This window comes from Nycticebus coucang, chromosome 3 (assembly GCF_027406575.1).
Source record: "Nycticebus coucang isolate mNycCou1 chromosome 3, mNycCou1.pri, whole genome shotgun sequence".
NCBI classification, from domain to species: domain Eukaryota; kingdom Metazoa; phylum Chordata; class Mammalia; order Primates; family Lorisidae; genus Nycticebus; species Nycticebus coucang.
Window position 1 is genome coordinate 45,122,007 of NC_069782.1, and position 13,783 is coordinate 45,135,789.

The 13,783-nt window shown below is 40.0% G+C and overlaps 2 long non-coding RNA genes across 5 annotated transcripts in view; both read right to left on the bottom strand.

Annotated features, from left to right (window-relative positions):
• LOC128581877 (uncharacterized) overlaps positions 1-3,101 on the bottom strand; it is a 43,512-nt gene extending 40,411 nt beyond the window's left edge. For 2 of the 4 annotated variants that reach the window (XR_008378930.1, XR_008378932.1), the window contains exons 1-2: positions 2,262-3,101; positions 1,400-1,538 (exon numbers count right to left, since the gene is read on the bottom strand). This is a non-coding gene — a long non-coding RNA (uncharacterized LOC128581877). The remainder of the gene's footprint in view (positions 1-1,399; positions 1,539-2,261) is intronic. The other 2 variants (XR_008378933.1, XR_008378931.1) reach the window with 2 other exon arrangements.
• Positions 3,102-4,342: 1,241 nt separating this feature from the next.
• Positions 4,343-13,783, bottom strand: part of LOC128581878 (uncharacterized) — a 112,659-nt gene continuing 103,218 nt past the window's right edge. Inside the window, exon 3 of the long non-coding RNA XR_008378934.1 lies at positions 4,343-4,361. This is a non-coding gene — a long non-coding RNA (uncharacterized LOC128581878). The remainder of the gene's footprint in view (positions 4,362-13,783) is intronic.

A 13,783-nucleotide genomic window follows, 5' to 3' on the forward strand; every position in this document is an offset into this window, starting at 1 on the left:
AGATGTTTGCTTATGAGACCATTTTTTCATACAGCATCTTACAAAATTACAGTTTAGCAGAAGGTACTTTGAAAAGCAAAGAATTAGTCCTCCAAACAAGCCTCAAAAACTACTCTTCCCTGAAAAGAAAAGAGATCAATATTAGCAGAGACCGGGGATGATTTATGTCTGTACACTTCACCTGCCACAAAATGTGCATCCAATAGAAAATTAGCAGGGAGAGAATTTGGGATAGATGAGTTATCACAAACTTTTTTTTTTTTTTTCAAAAAAATCTTAGAGGGGCCAGGGTGGTGGCTCACGCCTGAATTCTAGCACTCCAGCGTCTAAGCAGGGGTCCTCAAACTGTGGCCCGCGGGCCACAAGAGGCAGTGTGACTGTATTTGTTCCCATTTTGTTTTTTACTTCAAAATAAGATATGTGCAGTGTGCATAGGAATTTGTTCATAGTTGTTTTTTTTTAACTATAGTCTGGCCCTCCAATGGTCTGAGGGACAGTGAATTGGCCCCCTGTTTAAAAAGTTTGAGGACGCCTGTGAGTGGGTCGCCTGAGCTTATGAGTTCCAGACATGCCTCAGCAAGACCCATCTCTACTAAAAATATTAAAATTAGCCAAGCACCTATGGCAGGCACCTGTACTCTGAGCTACTTGGGAGGCTGAGACAAGAGGATCGCTTGAGGTCAAGAGACTTGAGATTACTCTGAGCTATGACAACACCATGGCACTCTGCATGGGACAACAGTGAGACTTTGTCTCAAAAACAACAAAAAAAAGTAATAGGGTGATGGGATTTCACCTTCTTTTTCTTTCTTTAATGGTGGAGAATTATAGACTTTAGTGCCCAAAAGAACTTTGGAAGTTATCTTATTTGTGTACCTATTTTACAGGGGAGGCAATAGAAATATGGAGGTTAAGTGACTTGCCCCAAATTGCACACTAATTTAACCACAAAGTTGAGACCAAAACACAAGACTCCCTCTGCCCCAATCCTGTGCAGTTGCCCCTATGCCAAGCCACTTTCCAAGCAAAGCCGAATTGTTTCAACAAAATGTTAAAGGACTAGTCCATAAAAATCTACCCAATAGGTCATTTACAATTTTCAGATGGTGTGAATATGATAGACCACAAACCTGCGTGTGTAGAGCACCATGATTTCACTCTGCAGGCAGTCCTTTACACAGTAACGAAAGACTATAAAAGTGACCAGGCAAGCCAACCTTTCCAGTTTTTATCAAAACATTAAAGACATTCTTTCTATTGGCTATAAATATTTAAAGAAATGAAAAAAGGGATAAATCTAATATTTATTTAGTGTGTAGTTTTAAATATTTGGAACACTGAGAATTAAACTTTTATTTCTTTGTGAAAATGCGTCAAATGCAGTTTGAAGAGCACTTACCTTAACAAGCTATAACTTACGGTGAGTACTCAGCGTCTTTTCTTTGTCCTGGTGAATTGTCATACTCCTTTCCAAGTTTGGATCAGCTTCAAAAGAAATATCTCCAAGAGCTGATTTTCAAATGACGTTTTTGACAAGGCTGGGGGCACAATGGATAAAATGTCATTTTTGCATCATTTCCTCTGGAGCGTTTTCATCTGTTTCACCGCAACCACTTTCCTCGCCCATGCTGGTGAGTTCACCTGCCTTAAGTTCCTCTCTCTGCACATCTCATGCCTTTCAGATGGCACTTTACTTTCGTATTTGCTAACCAAGTCTCTTTTGATTATTCACTTTATTAAAATATTGTGTATCTATCACTGGGAAATAAAAAAGCAACATGACTCCACGCCCTGCTGTGCGCGTGAGGAGACGGCCTGTGCATCAACAGCAGACTCGGAGAGGACTGACGTGATGGCTCATTGGCCATGACAGACATCTGCTATCCCTGGAAAGATCTGTGGTCAGAAGCCCCCAAGTTTGTATTTTACGTAATTACACAGTTAATACAGCATATCATAGTAACTGAAATTTGAACCGTAATAACTGAATTTGGACCAGGCTGATATTATTTTAACTACCCTGTGGTGTCAAGCATATTAGAACCAGCCAAAGCAAGGGCTGCTTTTCTATAGGTCTAAGATTGAAAATAATTTCTATTTTAAACACTCATTCTACACACTGGCAGAAATTACTGTCAGTCGATTCCACCCCTACTCCACACACGCTCCCTGCCTCTCTCGAGAAGCAGCTGGGGTACTTGTGTGTCAAGTATTGAAAAACATAATTCAAACAGGGACAGTAAGGGGCCTCGCTGACTTACCCCACCAGAAGCAGAGCGAGGCAAGGCCTCCAGCTCATTTTCACGCCAATTCTTTGGGTTCTGCCTTATTCCTTGGGTTCTGCCTCACTCCACATGCCAGTTTTATCCACACTCTGCGGCAATTGCCAAGTTCAAAAGAGAAAAAACCAACTCTTTAGAAGTTCTGGAGAAGTAGAAACCACTTTCTTAGAGCTCCCCAGGACATCTCTCTTCCAGTCTCCTACTGGCCCAGAAGGAGTTCACTGTCCATTTCTAGAGCAGCTGGGTCCACAGAGGATTATCTTTACTCCCTTTAGGCCTAGAACTGAAGCACATGGGCTTTGCAGGGACAGGAGAGGAGGTGACACCTGACTGAAATTCAGGTTCCCTCAGAATGGAAAAAGCAGTAATAGGTGCAGGCCAGCAACCATTGCATTTCACTGCAACCCCCCATCCCCACAGTCACGTGGCATCAAGCCGCAGGGAAGGGAAACCTGGCTCTCAGTTCTTACCTGTTCAAATTTGCACCTCTGTGCCCTGCTTGTATGTCACTCCCAGCCCACAGGAAAACTTCCTAACGCTTTGCTCACAGTTCACAGGCCCAGAGAAATCTTCTGACTTTTTCTAGTTCTCTCTGACAAGAAAATCGCTTTGGGTAAGAATGAGCCACAGTCTTTTTTTCCTGGGCAGCATACCCCTTTGGAGCTGCCATTTACAAAGCTTCAATTTGAAAAGCAATTATCCGTCATTTTGAGGGTATAAATCTTAGAGAAACTCTCTCGTACACAAAGAAACACATATAAAGGTACTTACTGGGCCATTATTTGTAACAACAAAAAGTTACAAACCAGCAGTTCTCAACCTGTGGGTCACGACCTCTTTGTAACAATGAAAATACATCCTGTGTATCAGATATTTACATTACGATTCATAACAGTAGCAAAATTACAGTTATGAAGTGGCAACGAAAATAATTTTATGGTTGGGAGGTCACCACAACCTGAGGAACTGTATTAAAGGGGTGTGGCCTTAGGAAGGCTGAGAACCACTGCCAAACAGACTGAAGTTCCAAAACGTGGATAAATTGTGATCTATTCACATTATGTACTATTAAATAGTGTAAATGAAACAACTAAACTTACAGGCAACAAGATGACTGTATCTAAAATGTATAACAAATATATAATGTTGAATGAAAAAGTAAGTTGTAAAAAGACATGTACTTTTTATATTATGTAAATTTTTAAAGCACTTTTATAGTAACTACATAAAAGAATAGGCACAAAGGACACACACTGGGCTCAGAATAGGTTACTTCTAGAAAGGAAGGAGTTTAAAAAAGGACAGGCCTAGCGGAGTGCTTTAACTTCATTGATAATATTTTGCCATAATATTTTGTTTCTTTTTTTACAAAGGATCCGAAGTCAATATGGCAAATGCATACGGCAATTGGCGATTGCAAACCATTGGCAATTCTGAGCTATGAGTCCTCTCATCTCTGTAGTTTTCTGTATGTTGGAAATGCTTTGTAAAATTTAATGTAGTTGATCCTTGAACAATGCAGACTGGGGAACCAAGCCCTTTGCTATCAAACTGTGCATATAATGTTTGACTAATAGCCTACTGTTGACCAGAGCCTCAGCAATAACAGTCCTTAATGCATAATTTGCATGTTATATGCATTACATACTGTGCTTTTAATAATAAAGTAAGCTGGCTCGGCGCCTGTAGCTCAGTGGATAGGGCGCCAGCCACATATACCGAGGCAGGCGGGCTTGAACCTGGCCCAGGCCTGCTAAACAACAATGACAACTGCAAAAAAAAAAAAACTGGGCATTGTGGCAGGTGCCTGTAGTCCCAGCAACTTGGGAAGCTGAGGCAAGAGAATCACTTAAGCCCAAGAGTTGGAGGTTGCTGTGAGCTGTGATGCCATAACACTCAACCAACGGCAACATGGTGAGACTCTGTCTCAAAACAACGACAATAATAATAATAAAGTAACCTAGAGAAAAGAACATGTGATTAAAAAATCGTAAGACAGAGAAAACGTATTCAACTCCACTTTTATGGAGTGGAGCATCATACCTGTTCTTTGTACTCATCATCGTCACATTAAGTAGGCTGGAAAGGAAGGGGAAAGAGAAGTTGCTCTTGCTGTCTCGGGGCTGACAGAGGAGGAAAAGCTGCAGGAAGTGGAAGGAGAGGCAGGCACACTTGGCGTGACTGTCATTGAAAAAAGTCCTTGTACCAGCTGGGTGTGGTGGCACATATCTGTAATCCCAGCTACTCAGTGGCTGAGGTGGTTCAAACTCCTTGAACCCAGGAGTTTGAGGCCACAGTGAGCTGTGATTGTGCACTCTAGCCTGGACAACCGAGCAAGACCCAATTTAAAAAAAAAAATTGTAAATAAATAAATAAAAAACAACTAAATAAGATGATCCACATTATACATGTAAGTGGACCCATGCAGGTCAAGGGTCAACTATATTTTGAATATGCCAATTTTGGAAAATGATAACCATTTTTTGTTTTGAGACAGTCTCACTTTGTCACCCTTCATAAAGTGCAGTGGCATCATAGCTTACAGCAACTCCTGGGCTCAAGTGATTCTCTCACCTCACCCTCTCAAGTAGCTGGGACTAGAGGCACCTGCCACAATGCCTGGCTATTTTTAGAGACGGGATCTTGCTCTTGCAAGGCCACCTTGGCCTCCCAGAGTGCTAGGATTACAGGCGTGAGCCACCATGCCCAGCTGATAACCGTCTTTGTGCAATAAATCAAGGGTGACCAGATTTGGGGTTGGGGGGTGCAAGGAGTTATAATATTGATCCAAGATCCAGTTTATACATTCTTACTGCATCAGACTCAGCAGAAACCACCAACTTGCTCTTTCTAAAGAAACATAGTCGGATGTAATGTGGGGTTATTTTGGAGTAGAAGTTTTGATAGCCTGCGGATGGTATTCTGTGTCTTGTTTTTTTCCTCTGCCAAGAAACTAGATGCCCCAGATGGGGGCTGCTCTGCCACGGTGCAGCCAACCTGCAATGAATACGCAGCATGAGCAGACATAAAACTTATTTTGAAGTGGCTGAAATTGGAGTTGTTTGCTGCCCCAGCCTAATTTAGGCTATCCTGACAGGCACAATTTAAAAAGCATAATAAGTGACAGAACCACATAGCATGGCTGTGATTTCAGAAAATCAGAAATTTGGCTGGCATAGCGGCTCATGCCTGTAATCCTAGCACTCGCAGAAGCTGAGGTGGGAGAACTGCTTCAGGTCAGGAGTTTGAGACCAGCCTGAGCAAGAGTGAGACCCCGTCTCTACTAAAAATAGCAAAACTAGCCAGGCATTGTGGCGGGCACTTGTCATTCTCGCTACTCAGGAGAATGAGGCAAGAGGATCACTTGAACCCTGCGTTTGAGGTTGCTGTGAGGCCATGGCACTCCAGCCTGAGCAACAAAGTGAGACTCTGTCTCAACAAACAAAGAAAGAAAAGAAAATCAGAGCTTTCGAAATCGCTACTAACATCTCCTAGCACCTTCTTTTCTTCTCCTTTTTTAAATGCAGAAAACTTTACAGCGAAATAGAGAAGAATGTCTTAAATTCAGTGAAGTCGGCACTGAAAACTTACCTGTGCCCACTTGGTTCCTACCCTCACAGCCCAATTTGTCTTCAGACTTACGGAAACCTTCCTGATGGCCTCATTTTGGGGATGAACCAGTGATTTCACCTTGTGCGTGCACAAACTTTTCAGAGGATAGCTACATTTAAATAATCTTAAGGAAATAAGTTTTCTCCATGTCTTCAAATTCTATTTGTATTCACTTTAAAATTTTATTTGCCTAGTTATCTCTGGTCAACCATTACACTGTTCCTACCTCCTCTTTCTCTACATTCTTTCTCCCACAGCAAAATAAAAGCTTGTCTCCTATACAGTTGAACGTTACACAAGTGCACTGTCTGGAGTGTAGAAACCTCTGGCACATCCATCACAGGAGTGATTTGAAATATTAGTATTTATACTGAGAGAGGAATTATTCTAATGACTGGACTGGATAACGAATCCTTTTACAGGATCAATAGTTTCCAATGCCTTTGCAGTCAACAACCTCAAAGCAAAACCTAACCCAACTATACACCCATCATTTAGAAAAGAAAATTATTGAAAGTGTACTAGGTCATTTTGGGCAAGTAACTTGGAAATTGTTCAAAAAATTGTGTTAATGATGCCTAAAAAAATTTTCCCATCCCATTACTTCTTTCTGTGAATGAAGCTTTTTTAGGCTTACAACTAGAAAAAATGATAAATATGGATAATATTTATGCTGATCTTAGTCTCATTCTAGCAACAATGAATATCCATCATGGGTATGTAAACTAATTTTTTAAAAGTATCCTCTAAGAGGTAGATTTTTAAATAAAGATTTACTTTTTAATGTTTAATACTTATTGATTGACATTTTAAATATATTTGTTTTAATCAATTGTAAACTAAAATATATAGATAACTAAAGACTTAGAGTCACAAAAAAATTATAATTTGAATTTTAACTCTTACATTTATTTTTGTTAGAGAAATATATATAATGCTTTATATATGCATAATATTATATAGTACATTATATATTCTAAAATATGTATACATAAAACATTACAATATGAGTTTGTTAGAGAAGTGGAATTCAAATACAGGTTCAAGTAGGAAAAGGGATTATGTGAAAATTACTCACTTAGAAAAACTTGCTCAAAGTTTTTCAAAATAGCTGATGGTGTGTATCAAACTCCTATGGTGTTTAAATTCCATTGTATACATTTAAAGGAGCGATACGGCTGTTTTATTTCAAAATGCCAATGTTCATAAACCACAAGACATGATATTCCCTCCAACCATTCAAATGTATAAGCAAGTGTTTTATATACTAAGTTAAAGATGTGGCAGAATTTTTAAGTCATTTTCAGAGTCACATGAGCAAAACCATCCTAGAGCCACCGCCAAGCTCCTCAGAGAGGGAGCCTCCCCTGCCCACCGTCGCCCTTCAGCTCCCTGTGGGTCCCAGCACTGTCCACACGGTGGCAGTAGTGTCCAGGCAGCCCGACAGATCGCCAAGGCTGGAGGATTCTAAACCATTCCTGTCTTTCCACACATGCAATCAACATGTTAAATCAACAGTTTTTATTTCCCTTGCGTTAGAACAATAAATGTCAACTGTAACTTACCACGGCTGAATTTTGAAATATTTCATTAAAATTTCCAGTCATATAACAAATAAGTTCTTGCTATACATAGCAGAGCTATCTAAATCTCTCTCCTCACCCACCTGGAAATAACCCGGACATTAAATTCATTTTTTACACGCCTCTCTGCTTTTCTCTTCCCTCCTGCTTTTACACAGTCTCTGCCCACCACCCAGCTTCAGTTGCTAAGCAACTGAAAGAGCTTTGTTGATCTCGAACACTAACCATTAACTGCCCCATTTTCTCTAATAAAAATATGCCTGTAGCCCAAATCACCTCCTTTTCCTGAAAAACAGAGCAGGATGCTTATGACTTATGCTAATAGGAAGGCAAATCACATCCCCATAGATAAATACAGGAAAAGGAGACCCAGGATGCATGAGCAACTCTGAGCATGGTCCCCAAACACTGTACTACCCTGTTTCCCCGAAAATAAGACAATGTCTTATTTTAAGGTGTGCTCCCAAAGATGCGCTAGGTCTTATTTTCAGGGGACATCTTATCTTTCCTGTAAGTAGGTCTTATTTTCGGAGGATGTCTTATTTTCAGGGAAACAGGGTAATAAGGGCCCATTTTGCCTTATTAAAAAGATCGTAATTGGACAACCTACACAATGGGAAAGGATATTTGCATATTTTCAATCAGACAAAAGTTTGATAACTAGGATCTATAGAGAACTCAAATTAATCCACATGAAAAAAGCCAACAATCCCATATATCAATGGGCAAGAGACATGAATAGAACTTTCTCTAAAGATGACAGACGAATGGCTAATGAACACATGAAAAAATGTTCATCATCTCTATATATTAGAGAAATGCAAATCAAAACAACCCTGAGATATCATCTAACCCCAGTGAGAATGGCCCACATCACAAAATCTCAAAACTGCAGATGCTGGCATGGATGTGGAGAGAAGGGAACACTTTTACACTGCTGGTGGGACTGTAAACTAGTACAACCTTTCTGGAAGGAAGTATGGAGAAACCTCAAAGCACTCAAGCTAGACCTCCCATTTGATCCTGCAATCCCATTACTGGGCATCTACCCAGAAGGAAAAAAATCCTTTTATCATAAGGACACTTGTACTAGACTGTTTATTGCAGCTCAATTTACAATTGCCAAAATGTGGAAACAGCCTAAATGCCCACCAACCCAGGAATGGATTAACAAGCTGTGGTATATGTATACCATGGAATACTATTCAGCCATTAAAAAAAATGGAGACTTTACATCCTTCGTATTAACCTGGATGGAAGTGGAAGACATTATTCTTAGTAAAGCATCACAAGAATGGAGAAGCATGAATCCTATGTACTCAATCTTGATATGAGGACAATTAATGACAATTAAGGTTATGGGGGGGGAAGCAGAAAGAGGGATAGAGGGAGGGGGGTGGGGCCTTACTGTGTGTCAGACTTTATGGGGGCAAGACATGATTGCAAGAGGGACTTTACCTAACAATTGCAATCAGTGTAACTGGCTTATTGTACCCTCAATGAACCCCCAACAATAAAAAAAAAAAAAAAGATCGTAATTGTGTTGAACCCCTATTATATACTAGGCACTAGGTTAAGTAGTTAAAATGTGATATTTCTTTTAATATTCCATCCTACTTCATGAAGACTTTTACACCCCAGAACAGGACAACTTGATAAGATTCAGTTAGATGAAAGGTACACTGTTGTTTTGACATCAGAACCGTAAAATAGACATGAGGTGATTTTTATAAAACTTCTTGTCAAACAGGAATCTTAGCCTGCTCAAGAAACATTAGCTATTTTAGTTACGGTTAAGATTCTCTCTTTCTAAATTCTCATTGGAAACTATTTGATTTACTAAACAACAAAATAAACATTCAAAATAATACTAGATTCTCCATGTTTCATTTTTTAGATATTCTAGAATATTTACAAAACTCTGGAACTTAGGTGCCAGTGTTTGTGCCAGCAGTGACCTTCCTAGACTTAGATAAATCAGTAAAGTGCAGGCCAGGTCACCAGACCTAGCGAATTATTGTTTATATAGACAGACTCATGAATGATACCTAGTAATAATACACTGTTGTTGTTTTAAACCATTACATTTTAGGGTGGTTTGTTATTCAGTAGTTGCTAACCAATACAAGGGACACCTTACATACAGAGCTGGGTTAGGGATCAGGCTAGCCCAGGGATCCATAAAGATCCATCTAAGAATCATAGGAATACACACACACACACACACACACACAGAGGAAATGTTTGCCAACAAACTCTAGTTTCCATAGCTTTTTCTTTTTCTTTTTTTTTTTTGAGACAGAGTCTCACTCTGTTACCCTGGGTGGAGGGCTGTGGCATTATCATAACTCACAGCAAACCTCAAACTCTTGGGCTTGAGTAATCCTCTTGCCTCAGCCTCCCGAGTAGCTAGGACTATAAGTGGCTAGTTTTTTCTATTTTCAATAGACTACAATAGACTACAAGGGGTCTTGCTGTTGCTCAGGCTGGTCTCCAACTCCTGAGCTCAGGCAATCCACCCACCTTGCCTCCCAGAATGCTAGGATTATAGGCGTGAGCCACCATGCCTGGCTTTAATAGCTTTCTTACATAACTGGAAAAATGTATATTGTTTCTGTTTCCAGAAAAATAGAAAATATTAAGCAAAAAACAAAAAATGAGTCCTTTAGTCTCAACCACTCATTAAATAAATGTTGAATAAATATCTAAAAGTATTAAACCAAAGAGCATCAAGTAATCAGATTGATAAGGAACCACTGTTTTCACTCAATTACCTGCTCATAGATCATGGCATACAAATGTTCTTAGACTGATATACTAATTGTCTTCATTTTCTAGGAAAATATCAAAAGCAAAAAACAAGAGTACTTCTCTAGTTCAAAAACAAAAAAGTTGTTAGGGCCTTGAGAGGTCAGATGAGGTCAGAAGTTGATAGCTGCAAAAGATGTCTCACTGCTCCTATGTCTCCCTTCTTTCCTGAACAACTCATTCTGGTGTTCAGAATATCAGTTCCAGACACCAACTCATCTTCAGACTTTGCTGAGTTTGGAGTTTACAGGGTCATGTTTCAAGAAAGCCAGGCAAAGTCATTTATGAGCTATGTGAGAATGGAAATTCCATATGGTTTCTGACTTATAAAATGTAAAATAATATTTTTTTTTAACTATCTTCTCTACTCAAACTTATTTTCTTAAAGTATAACCTTGCCTTGTGGTTACTCTCTCAAGGGAAATATTTTAAAAGGTCTCCTTTGGAAATAACAAAGTTATTCAAGTTCAAATTTTTGGTCTATGTCAGCAAGTATTTCTGTACACTGTTTGCCAGCGGGCTACTGGTGCCATACAACATACTGAAGGCAGTTCCATCTTTCTTCAGATCTAGGTTGGAGAGCAATTTTAACAGTTACATTTTAGATCTATTTAACATGGAAAATAATTAAACAGAGTATAGAAAACTCAGTTCTCTTAGGCCAGGGGCCAATTATGTCCCCCACGTAACCTACGAGAAGTATTACTCAGTGAGTGGTTAGAAGCAAGGTTTGGGATTCTAGTTCTACCTCTGCCATTTACTTGCTGTGAGACCTCAGTTTCCTAATTTGTGGAATGGGCATAATACTTAAGGTGCACAGGGGTTTTGAGGAAAGTGTGTCAAGTAGGTACTAAACAGCTAATATTTATTGAGCCTGGTACTATAATTAACATGCTTCTTTTGTGTTTGATACATTATATTTCGGGGCCTATTTGGTACAGCAGTTTGGTCTACCCCAACAAATACAGTTGACAAATACAGAGTTAAAATCCAAATGTTAGGCTGGGTGTGGTGACTCACATCTATAATCCTAGCCCTCTGGGAAGCCAAGGAGGGTGGATTGCTTAAGCTCAGGAGTTTGAGACCAGCCTGAGAAAGAGCGAGACCCCATCTCTACTAAAAATAGAAAAACTAGCTGGGCTCTGTGGTGGGTACCTGTAGTCCCAGCTACTCAGGAGACTGAGACAAGAGGATCGCCTGAGCCCAAGAGATTGAGGTTGCTGTGAACTATGACACCATAGCACTTTACCCAGGGCAACAGAGTGAAACTCTATCTCAACACAAAAACAAACAAACAAAAAGAAATGTTAGTCAAATGATGTTAAAGGCTAGTGAGATAAATCTGTGATGGCCTAATATTCCCACCTGTGGCAGGAAAACATAGGGTGGCCATAAAGTTACTATTTTAACTTCACCTGGGAGTGAACCCAGGTGAAGAGCTGGGATGATAATAATCACATGAGGTTTTGTCAAGCTTGAATAATGTTATAACTTTAAACCCTCAGCACAATTAATAGACCCCATACCAGCAATCCTGTATCAGTATAACTGCCCATTGGGTGGGAATATACTTACCAGTTGGTCAAAGCCCCCCTGCTAACAGGCGGAGCTGTGACACTGGACAATTCTTACTCTTCAGGCTTTCCCTCTTGTCTCTGGCTTACCTCACTCAGCCTTCTTCATCCCAGAGTGGGCCTTCAGATATGATAGTAACAATAGCTAGGTTACTACTCTGTTTCCCCGAAAATAAGACAGAGTCTTATTTTAAGGTGTGCTCCCAAAGATGCGCTAGGTCTTATCTTTCCTGTAAGTAGGTCTTATTTTCAGAGGAGGTCTTATTTTCAGGGAAACGGTACTTTTCCTCACATTCCGTCTGGATTCAATTAGATTTCCAGGCCTTGCAGTTCTTCCTCTTGACCGACGACAATTGAGAATTTGGTGCTTCGTTAAGGTACTCGTCCACAGAGCGTTATTTGTGTTATTTTACTAATGTAGCTCTGAGACAGCAACGTGATTTCCCCTTTTCCATATTCTAATGCACAATCCAAGGTCCAATACCCAAGAAATGCTTCACTCTCAACCCCAAGTACTAACCACAGAGCGTAAATTCCAGGCTCATATTGCCCATTTATCAGTGGGAGGAAGTCCAGATGAAGTCCAGGTCTCCATGGGCCAGCCTGGCTGTTGCAAAGACTCTGATCCACTGAAACTGACAAGTGACGCTCATCACCAGAGGAAAGCCCGCCTCAGTTTCAGCGTCCACACGGCTCTGCAGCACTTCCAAGCAAGGATGTGTGTAAAGTCGCCATCGGTCCTTGTTTGTCCTAATGAGACGGGAGTCTCCAGGACCAGCCAGACAACCAGAAAGACCATCTCAAAGGGCCAGAAGTTGTACAGCAGCCTCCACGGGAGGCAAGAAGGGTCAAATCATTTCTTCGTCTCCTTTCTGTGGCCTTTCCCCTCCACATTCCCACATTTACCCAGGGCAACAGAGTGAAACTCTATCTCAACACAAAAACAAACAAACAAAAAGAAATGTTAGTCAAATGATGTTAAAGGCTAGTGAGATAAATCTGTGATGGCCTAATATTCCCACCTGTGGCAGGAAAACATAGGGTGGCCATAAAGTTACTATTTTAACCCCCCTCAGAGTATTTTTTTTCCTTTTTATTAAATCATAGCTGTGCCCTTCAGAGTATTTAGTCGTGTCACTCTCAAAAGGTGAAATTCTTCTCCAACTATCGTTCTCACTATTTAATGCTGTTCAAGTATTTCCATCCTGCTTTGTGTTAATATTTTGTAATTGACTTGATAGTGCAATAAACAGGAGTGCTGATTATTCATGGAGGCAATCTTGGTCTTATTCCATATTTTCAAGCACGGAGTCAATCCCTTTTGCTTCTCCTGGGTCTAGTCACTGTGGTCATAACCAGACCTCCAAGTTCATGAATATCTTCCGTACCACACTATATTGCTCTCCAGTGCACTATTTTTACTTGACTAAATTGGCATACTTGGTTACAGCTGTGTGACTGTTATAGTATTTCCTAGAATAGCTTCAACATTTATTTTATTGCAAAATACAAACCACCTTGTGTTCACAGTAGTGTTCAACTAGCACTTTAACTCCAATATGCCTGGCACATTTAAACTTTTCCCTCCTTTTCTTCTATTCTAATGCTCAACAGCCAAAGTAGAAGGAAAAGGAATAATTGTTGAAGCTAGTGGATATAATTCCTTGGAAAACATTATAAATTCAATTTTCTTCTGAACCACAACTAAACCAAAGTTTCTCTAAAATCTTTACCAAAGTTTCTCTAAAATCCTTACCAAAGTTTCTCTAAAATCTTTACCAAAGTTGAAAGGAATTTAGGCAGCTGTATCTCTCTCTCTTTATTAGCAATTTATCAATTCAGGAGTTGGAAAACTATAGCCCAGTGGTTCTCAACTTTCCTAATGCCTCCTAATGCCACGACCTTTTAATACAGTTCATGTTGT